Raw genomic sequence first — 10246 nt, 5'->3', positions numbered from 1 at the left:
ACCATCAAAGATATTAAGGTGGTGCTTAAAGCGCCATATAAGGTTTTAACAGATTGAACCCAAATAAGAAATTAGAAGATACACTATCTTTATAAAAGATAGGACGATCTGGGGGAGCACGTTATGTAGAGACCTATGACTTGAAGAAAGGCGGGACTACGTGCCCACTTCAGTGATTTAAAACAACGAATTTCTCGATACCTGTTGATGTTGTATGACTTATACAACACCTGTTGTGGCTCTTCGAAGAAGATAAATAATGTAAACAAGGATCTTGTGATACAGGAGCCTGTAGAATCAATTACCTCTTGGCAATAAAGAGCAACAACAACCCCACATGAAAGTGCCGGTAGCTGAGGCCTCAAAAGGTCTCAAAGAATTAGTAAACCAATTTTCTAATGACTATGAAGTCTATATTAGTGAAGAAATTCAAATGCAGGGTGATCCCATCACATTTGAAGAAGCCATGAGAAGCGCTTACTCGTTTGAATGGCAAGAAGCTATGGAAGTCGAAATGAATTCGATGAATACCAACGATGTTTGGGACTTAGAAAAAATTCCTAATTGAGCCAAAACAGTAGGCTCAGAAAAGGGTCTACAAGACAAAATGTGACTCCAAAGGAAATGTGAAAGGATATAAAGCATGACTTGTAGCAAAAGGTTTTACGCAAAGAGAATAAATTGATTACGGTGAGAGTTTTCTCTCCAGTCTTATATAAGGATTCTTTTAGAATTATAATGGTGTTATTGGTACATTACGATTTAGAGTTACATCAGATGGATGTAAAGACAACATTCCTCAACGGAGATTTATATGAAAATATTTATATGGCACGATCCAAGGTTTTGTCGTGGAAGAAAAAGAACATATGGGATGCTGCCTGTAGAAATCCATTTATGAGTTAAAACAAATCCACGATAAGAAAGTTTGGGTTTAAAGAAAATTAGAAGGACAATAGCTTTTATGCGAAGTTTGAGAATGGAAAATTCTTTTTCCACATCCTGTGTATAGATGATATCATACTCACTAGTAGTAATGTTAATCTGCCATTGGAGAAGAAGTCTTTGTCCTCAAGTTTCAATGTTAATGATCTTGGTGAAGCCTCATTGATTTCAGGAATTGAAATTCATTGTGATAAATGAAAAGGGGTATCAGGACTATCACAAAGGCATATTTAGAAAAGATTCTAAAGAAATAAAGTATGCATGCGAGTAAACCTACACCTGTTCCTATAGTCAAGGGTAATAGATTTGGGAACTTTCAGTGTTCTAAGAACCGATATGAGATCGATCAAATAAACATAGTTCCATATGCTTTAGCTGTTGGAAGCTTAATAAATGTACAAGTAAGAACTTACCTTGACATAGCTTACGTATCCGAGATATTTTGATAGAAATCTAGATATAGATCATTGAAATAGAGTTAAGAATATCTTGCAGTTTTTTGCAAAGTATCATAGGCCTCATGCTGAGTAAGAAAGAACAAGTACTCTCAAATACTTGTGGGTACAGATGTTAAGTTTTGGCGAGATGTATAGTGAAATTCACAGTAGTTTCTAACACTCGTAGTTGGAGTATTATTGTGGAAAAGCTCCAATAAAACAGTTATGGTGTCATAAATGATGCATACCATAGTATAGTTGTCATGAGGCCTCAGGAGCAGGCAAAAGTGGTTAAGGGAATATGTACCCGGATTTAACAATGGTAGTCAACAGCAATAACCATTTAAAGTAGTTAACTCCTAAGACAACAGGTCAAGTGTGCTGCAAACACATTGACATTAAGTTATATGTTGTAAAAGAGAAAATCTAGAATCATTTCAAAAGCATTGAGCATATAAGTACCAAGCAAGTACTTACGGATCCGCTTACTAAAGGCTAACCACCCAGCGCGTTCAGAGAACACACAGTCGCCATGGGTTTATAGGAAAGCCTATGATTTCTGGATACTAAGGGTCTAGTTGAGAATCTGTTTCAAAACAGAGAGGTGCATTGTAGCTGTTTAATCTAATGGTAACTGACCGTGACGATGAGACACGCTCTATGCATTGATCTGCGATGGAATGGGAAAAAGATAAAGTAAGTTAAGTTTAAGTCATAAGATGAGATCAAAGGGGAGAATGTTAGATTGATCTCCACCAGTTGGCCCAACGACCAATTGGGCCCTTGATCCGTACCCTGATCGGGGGTGTCCAGCCGTTCTCCTAGCTGATGGGCCTCCGTCGCGCAGCGCTATAAAGAAGAAGATGGGGGCCAGGACGCAAAGTACGAGATTCACCGCAGCCGCCAGCGCCCCACCGGTTTTCCTATCCCTAAGCTGGTCTAGAGGGCGCGCTGTGAGTGACGGGAAACCCACACCGCCTTCGCCATCACCACTAGTCCGCGTCTACACTGCTGCTACCTTCGGTGACCCAGTGGGCGCGTCAAGATACCTCTACCTTGACACTGCTTGGCGAGGTACACAAAAGGTTCTTTGTCTAAGCCAAAAATTTACCCAATAGATCAACACCTAGAGGTTCTATTTATCTATCAATTAGGAGCAATTTTTCCATTTGGGTATGAAACGTCAACTGTTCACTCTGGCGTCAGCTATTGTACCTGGAATCCGCTGTCTGACCTTTTGTTCCTGTCTGAGATATCTCTTCGTGAGGTTTGACAATCCTCTGATTCCTGTTTAGTACTTTAATCATTCCATAGCAGATATCAGGGGTGTTTGTATCCGGTGACAAAAAATTTAGGAGGTATCACGTGAGGACGTTGTATGGGGTGTTTGAATACTAATAAAAATAATAAATTACAGAATCCGTCAGTACTCCACGAGACGAATTCATTAAGCCTAATTAATCAATCACTAGCACACGTTACTGTAGCACAACGATGTCAAATCATGAACTAATTAGGCTTAAAAGATTCTTCTTGCAAATTAGTCGCAAGCTGTGCAATTAGTTTTGTAATTAGTCTATATTTAATACTCCATATATATATATATATATATATATATATATATATATATATATATATATATATATATGTCCAATTAGTCCATATAAAGTTTAGAAAGAGAAACCCAAACACCCCTTACTCGATTTTGTTAGTATTTCCTTCCGCGAGCAATTTTCAGTTTGTCAGTTATAGAGTCAGACTGGCAACAACCGAAACCCCGTACTTAGCCCTTGTTTAGTTGGACCCCAAAATCCAAAAATTACTACAGTACCTGTCACATCGAATGTTTGCGGCCCGTGCATGGAGCATTAAATGTAGACGAAAAGAAAAACTAATTGCACAGTTTGGTGGGAAATTGCGAGACGAACGTTTTAAGCCTAATTAGTCAATATTTGGACACTATTTGTCAAATAAAAACGAATGTGCTACAGTAGCCCCAAAATCCAAATTTCACGAACTAAACGAGGGCTTATCCCCCTTGAAAAATAAAAGCCGAGCAGAACACGAAGAAATCTAGTGGGTCCGTGTCTTCCAACGAATGTTTATACTTGTATAACAGTACACGTGTACGTTGACTGACATCAGAGGGAGGGAATGACTGACATGACAGGGAAAACTAGCGAAACAGCTCCCTATACTGTCCATCTCGAACCAAATGAGATGGAACTCATTACAACTGACAGCGAAACTAACAGTTCTACGGATTATTGTTTGTACGTACTCCCAGAAACGACGATCCAGATAATTGAGCCTCGCTCAAAACCTTTGAAGGAACCGGCGACTGAACACGACTGTGCACACTGCAAATGGGCTTTATTTATCTCACAGAAGCTGGTAGTGGTAGGTACTACTATTTTTTGTAGAGGAATTTTACATAACCATGCTTGAAAAAAACTGAGGCTGGCCTGTGTCCGGTCAGGCCCGTGGCATGAACAGCGACAGGCAACCGACGAGCCACGCCAGTAACGCCAGAAACAGCCGAGGCAGTGGCACCGGCGCGGCGGCCGCGCCGATGATGACAGTTGCTCCGAAAAGCATCAGCTGGAGCCCGGGGATGCGCAGCGGCTGCCCACGGCCAGCGCCGGTTTCAGGGGCGAGCGCCGGCTCTTGCTCTTGCTCTGTCGCGGGGGTGTCCTCGGTGACACTGCTAGCATCCTCCCAGGCCATCGCAGCCGAGAGGACGGATTGCGGCAGCACCACCACAAATACTCAAGTCCGGCCAGAGCAAACGGGCGCTCTGTGCCGGCAACACCAACTCGACGATGTATTTATAGAGCTCGGTGTTCACATTAGACAGTGCCCCGTTTGGTTTCGTATTCACCGTTCTGGGGTCCGCGACGTCATGTCGGCGCTCGATGGTTTCGTATAATAGACATCGAAAATTTCTACTTCGGCCCGACCGCCGGAGTAGTTGACTGCGAAAGCAATCTGCTTACACAACCACGCACGTCGCTGCCTTGAGTCACTCAGCCTGCGAACCAAGAAATGCCCTGCGCGAAGCTTCGGCGAAGCTTCCCGGCCTCTTCATGCTCCAGCCGTCCAGCGCCACCACGGTGGACGCCGCAACGCAAACCAATCTATTCCGTCCAGAGAGAAAATTCGTCGGAGATCGGCTCGACGGGCCGTCCCCAACCTCGCACCGTGCTGCGTCGTCCGTGCAAATCCAATGGCCGCGGAAGGGAATGGCCATCTATCGTCGGCGTTGCCGTGCCTTTGGCCGCCGGCGTGGCTCGTTGGTTGCCTATCGTTGTTCATTCATAGCCGAGACGCGATCGACGAGCGATTTTGGTCGATGTTTTGTTATTGCGCAGTCAGGCGAGCGCTCACTCAGCACCTTGGCCTCGCGCCCTCGACGATGTTGGTGCACACGGTGCACCAGCTGGCCAGCGTCGCAATCCGAATTCCGACACGGTGCAGAAAGCGACGTGCAGTGCCGATGGAAGGCCACCGGCCGGGGGTGGGGCCCCGAGACGTGATGCTGAATCCCTGATCCATGCCGCGGATCGAAGGCGACGTTGCCGATCCGACCAGCAGCCAGCGCAAAAATCCAAGGCCGACGTCGTCAGATGCTTTTTTTTTTTATGAAAGACGTCGTCAGATGCTGACCGTATCATCTCGGGACTCGGGTCGATCAGGGCCAAAACGTCCAGCGCCGGCCCAAACAGAGCGAATCGAAGGCGACGTTCAGAGCTGATGGAAGCACTGTGGATCGAACGGCGACGTTTCAGCTGCCCGGAACCGGAAGAAGCGTATGCATGCAGTTGAATGAAGTCATGCGTCTGGTCTTGCACGCAAGCCAGGCGGCCGAGCTTGGCGCCCGGCGCCAGCGTACTACAACCTGCACGCACGCATGACTGAGGTGTGTGTGTGTGTTCTGTTGGAATCGACGGCCATAGGCTGGAAAAAAGGGCCCATAATTTCGTGGGAATTTCTTCAGTCCGCGATTCGTTTCGAGAGAGACGTAATCCCGTCGCCGTCGTGGCTCGTTGCGGGCGTAGGCTTCTCTTTACAAGACGCAACTGTCGAACAGGAAGCCAGCACACCGGACGCGCGCGGGGGTGTTGCCTGTTGGCATCGCTTATTTCCCTTGTTCACACGACCAAGTTTCCAGCAGCCAGACTAACTAGAACCGGGAAGATCCGCGCCACGCGCGCATCGCCGGGCGCGCGTTGATCTACGCGCTGATGGCTGGTGGCAGGCTTCGTTGATTGGCGTTCCTTTTTTGTTTCTCCCCTCCTGTTCCTGGATGTCGATTGGCATACCTTTTTGTTTCCCCACTCTTGGATGAGCAGTATGGGAACAGAAGGACCAATGGCAGGGCATAAGTCTAACAGCTAGTTGTGTACTCAAAGTTCAGGAACACTGATGTAGGAAGTGCAACAAATATATATGTTTCAGACTCTCTAAATCAAATCTTGAAATAAAGGCATGAGAACCCTCATGAACCGTATTTTATTATCATGGTCAATAATGCAACGAAATATGTTGCCTCTGGACAAATATGTGGTGAAAACCAACTACTAGGTGTAAACATGAAAATCAATTTCAAAAAACGTATTTCAATCATCTTTAAAAAAAATTGGATACAAATATGTACTCACACGAAAAACTTGGGATGCAAAATCAAACTACAAAAACAAATCATATGTTGTTTACTGATGTCATGTTGTCACTCAGAAGTCAGAACATCTATAGCGTGTTTGGTTTATGGATTGGATTCATCTGGAACGAGCTCACTCCACATGCATGCAGGATGGGGTCGTCCGTCACTTTTCCGATGGATCAAGTCGCTCCTGCCGATTGGCTTGGGGAAGCTAACAAACAAGTCTGAGTGACGACGGATGGCATGAGCCTATGATGCAAACCAAACGCCTGTCAGGCTCGGACTTATAGGTTCGGATGATTCCGGGCGACTCAATCCGGCGTACCAAACACGCATTACCAATGAGGAAGTACATCCAAAACCTTCTTAATGTTAGATGCATTTTGTTGCACTGCATCCCTTTTTTTTTTGCGAGGAACACTGCATCCTGTTGTTAGCACAGCATATTGCAAATGTTCCTTTTACATGTTCCCGACTTTGTATTTGATGCGAGTACACAAATTTTAGGTTAACATGGAGGAACCCTATGGAGCAGAATGGCCTTCAGAAGTGCCGGGAGATGGTGGTCCCAGAAGCACGATATATCTTTGTGAAGCAATATTCTAATGGTTTTATTACTGAAAATTCCATGAAGGCGCGGAGGTGAAACATATGCATGCAGAATGTACTGAAAGCTGCTTGCTTGGTTTTGTATACTATAGATTTGTTGTGGAGGAGCAGCTGCCTGTTCTTTATGTGTATGAGCTACAAATGGAGCCTTCTGCCCAGGGTAAGGGGCTAGGGAAGTTTATGATGAAGTTGACTGAACAGATAGCTTGCAAGGTAATGTGATCTGTTCTGTTCACCATCCTAACTATTTATTATTCATATCTTCTGAATATTTTTCTTGATATGAACTGTTGCTGCACTTTTTTTTTTCCACTTCTTGCGTTTTTAGTTCAATCATCACTGTTCTCATTAAGAATGACGATCCAAAGTATTTATATAAGCATGCAGAACCAAATGGGAGTTCAGAAAGCTAACACTCAAGCAATGGCTTTCTATACCAAGTTGAGGTATGTACACTAGATGTCTACCTTATGGTTGCTTAATCTTTTGGGTACTGCTCTGCTTTGAGTTTTTCACTCTTTCAGATATGTGATATCTAGTAACTCACCATCGCGAGTCGATCCTCAGGTATTATTCAACATTCCAACAAACAGTATCACTTGCCTTTTTATAAGCATGAGAAATTCTTCATATCGTTACCGTGATTTACATGGATACCTTTATTTTCTCAGATAGGACTTAAAAAAAGCTATGAGATTTTGTGAAAACATTTGACTCTGAAGCTAAGTCAAAATTAGAGGTATGTATAGCAAACTTATTCGACATGGCATCATTTCGTTGTTGCATTTGTGTAAGATCGCTGAATCTTGTAGAAACTTATATCACTACCAGAATTGCTGGTATTTGTCAGAATTGCCTGTACTACTTACTATCTGCTCTGCTTTATATAACTCATGAAAGCATAATGTACTGGGACTTTGTGTTATCCTAGCCCGGCCCGGTGCACAGCTCATATCCTTCTATCTAAACATCTGCAGGATGGGTACTATTAAGAGTTTAGAATGCGTGATGACCATGGTCCTTTTAGCATGATCTGTAGTCTGTAGTCCCGCCACAAGATCTCTGTCACTGCGATTTATTATTGACAGTGTGGCGCGCTTCTTTTGTCTGTAGCTTCTTTTGGAAATTGACACATTTGTTCTAGTGACTAATGTCTAGCTCGATGCTTGAAAGTTAACAGCTCTGCTCGTCTTGCTTTATGCCTGAAGGCTGGAAGCCCCTATCTTATGTTTCTAAAATAAATGAAATGCGCTTACACTAAAATTATACATAAACATGTCCTTTTCTTCAAACACCTTTATACTTTTTCCCCTGTGCTCTAAACATGGCCATATCACTAGTGCCCGAATATTCTCGTTTTTTTTCTTGTCATACAAAAATTCTCTCTTTGGCCAGTTGGCATTCTCATATGAATTGAGATGTCATGATGCTTGTAGTGTGAATGCTGATACTTCGACACTCGGTTACTAATTCTCTTTGAAGCTCAAGCTAATTTGTCATGAAAGAGTAACGGACTGCATGTATGGCTGTGTTGTATTAGATTGATGTGAAACTTGGTTGATTTATACAATGTTTTTTTATTAAAAAAATATATATCAAAAGAGGGAAAGCAACGTATTAGCTGGTAGAAGAAGTTTCAACGCTGATGTAACACTGCAAAATGAGGACATGATAATAGTGAGCACCTTAATTCTGGATAAAAGTGGCTGCTTGAGGCCTTGAGCCGACGCTGCAAAGTAAAGATTATTCGGCCATCGGCCATTCGCATTGGAGCGTTTCATTTGTTTTCAAGGGTGCCACATCATTAAGAGAGCTATGTTTTTTTTTGTCTGCAAAAGGAGGACATGAGGGCATGTTGATTCTGGATGAAGTGGCTGCTTGAGGCCTTAGAGCCTTGCAGAGTCAAGATTATTAGGCCATTCCCAGCGTAGCCTTTCATTTGTTGTTTTCAAGGGTGACGCGTCATTAAGATGGTTTCAAATTGATGAATGAAACGCCTCCCTCCAATACATAGTTCCATTTTATTTGTTGATGTGTCATCTTATTTAATAAGAATGAAACATTTATTGGACCGGACTTAATTTATATCTCAGCGTAATTTATTAATGGAATCTCATAATAGAACTGAAGTCATGTGTCCAAAATTATTTTGTTTGTGGCTTGCATCATTACTCTCTGCGTATGCTCTCTAATCCTAAATAATTAGGAGCAATTTGGTTATTTGGGTATGAAACGTCAACTGTTCACTCAGGTGTCAGCTATTGCTACACGGAATCCCCTGTCGACTTTTTGTTCCTGTCTGACATATCTGTTCGTGGGGTTTGACAATCCTCTGATTGCTGTTTAATAATCATTCCATAGCAGATAGTAGTACTCGATTTTGTTATTTCCTTCTGCGAGCAATTTTCAGTTTGTCAGTTATAGAGTCAGACTGGCAACGACCGAAACCTGTACTTATCCCCTGAAAAATAAAAGCCGAGCAGAACATGAAATCTAGCGAGTCCGTGATTTCCGACGAATGTTTATACTTGTATAACATTACACGTGTACGTTGACTGACATCAGAGGGAGGGAATGACTGACATAGTCACATGAGAGGGAAAACTAGCGAAACAGCTCCCTATACTGTCCATCTCGAACCAAATGAGATGGAACTCATTACAACTGACAGCGGAACTAACAGTTCCACGGGTTATTCTTCGTACGTACCCAGAAATGACGATCCAGATAATTGAGCCTCGCTCAAGGCCCTTGAAGGTACCGGCGACTGAACACGACTGTGCACACTGCAAATGGGGTTTATTTATCTCACAGAAGCTGGCAGTGTAGAGGAATTTTACCTAACCAATGCTTGAAAAAAACTGAGGCTGGCGCTGTGTCAGGTCAGGTCAGGCCCGTGGCATGAACAGCGACAGGCAACCGACGAGCCACGCCAGTAACGCCAGAAACAGCCGAGGCAGTGCCACCGGCGCGGCGGCCGCGCCGATGATGACAGTTGCTCCGAAAAGCATCAGCTGGAGCCCGGGGATGCGCAGCGGCTGCCCACGGCCAGCGCCGGCGTTGGGGACGGGCGCGGGCTCTCGCTCTTGCTCTGTCGCGGGTGTGTCCTTGGCGACACTGCTAGCATCCTCCAGAGCCATCACAGCCGCGAGAGCGCGGATTGCAGTCGCAGCAACACCAACTCAACTCCGGCAAGAGCAAACGGGCGCTCTGTCACGGCAACATCAGCTCGACGATGTACCGTATTTATAGAGCTCGATGTTCACATAGCTATTCACATTAGGCAGTGCCCATTTGGTTTTCACTGTCAAGACATATCGAAAAGTCGACGGCGAAAGCTTTAGGATACAGACGGCAGACACCAGTCCAACCACCGCCTCCACGACCAGTCCTGCAGTCTACCACCACCACCTGTTCACCGCCTCCTCCACGACCAGTCCACCACCTCCGCCTCAACGTAGACGGTCTTGAGTCACTTTCTCGGCAAACCAGGAGCAGCAGAACACCCTGCGCCTCCACGACCAGTCCACCACCTCCGCCTCGACGTAGACGGTCTTGAGTCACTTTCTCGGCAAACCAGGAGCAGCAGAAC

The 10246-nt window shown here is 44.5% G+C and overlaps 1 pseudogene; it reads left to right on the top strand.

Annotated features, from left to right (window-relative positions):
- The first annotated feature begins 6341 nt into the window (after positions 1 to 6341).
- LOC136466192 (uncharacterized) lies at positions 6342 to 7812 on the top strand (annotated as a pseudogene).
- Positions 7813 to 10246: the final 2434 nt, after the last annotated feature.

Source organism: Miscanthus floridulus, chromosome 7, assembly GCF_019320115.1.
Source record: "Miscanthus floridulus cultivar M001 chromosome 7, ASM1932011v1, whole genome shotgun sequence".
Classification (NCBI taxonomy): Eukaryota; Viridiplantae; Streptophyta; class Magnoliopsida; order Poales; family Poaceae; genus Miscanthus; species Miscanthus floridulus.
Note: the sequence above shows the minus strand (reverse complement) of the source record. Positions and strands in the feature narration are given on the sequence as shown.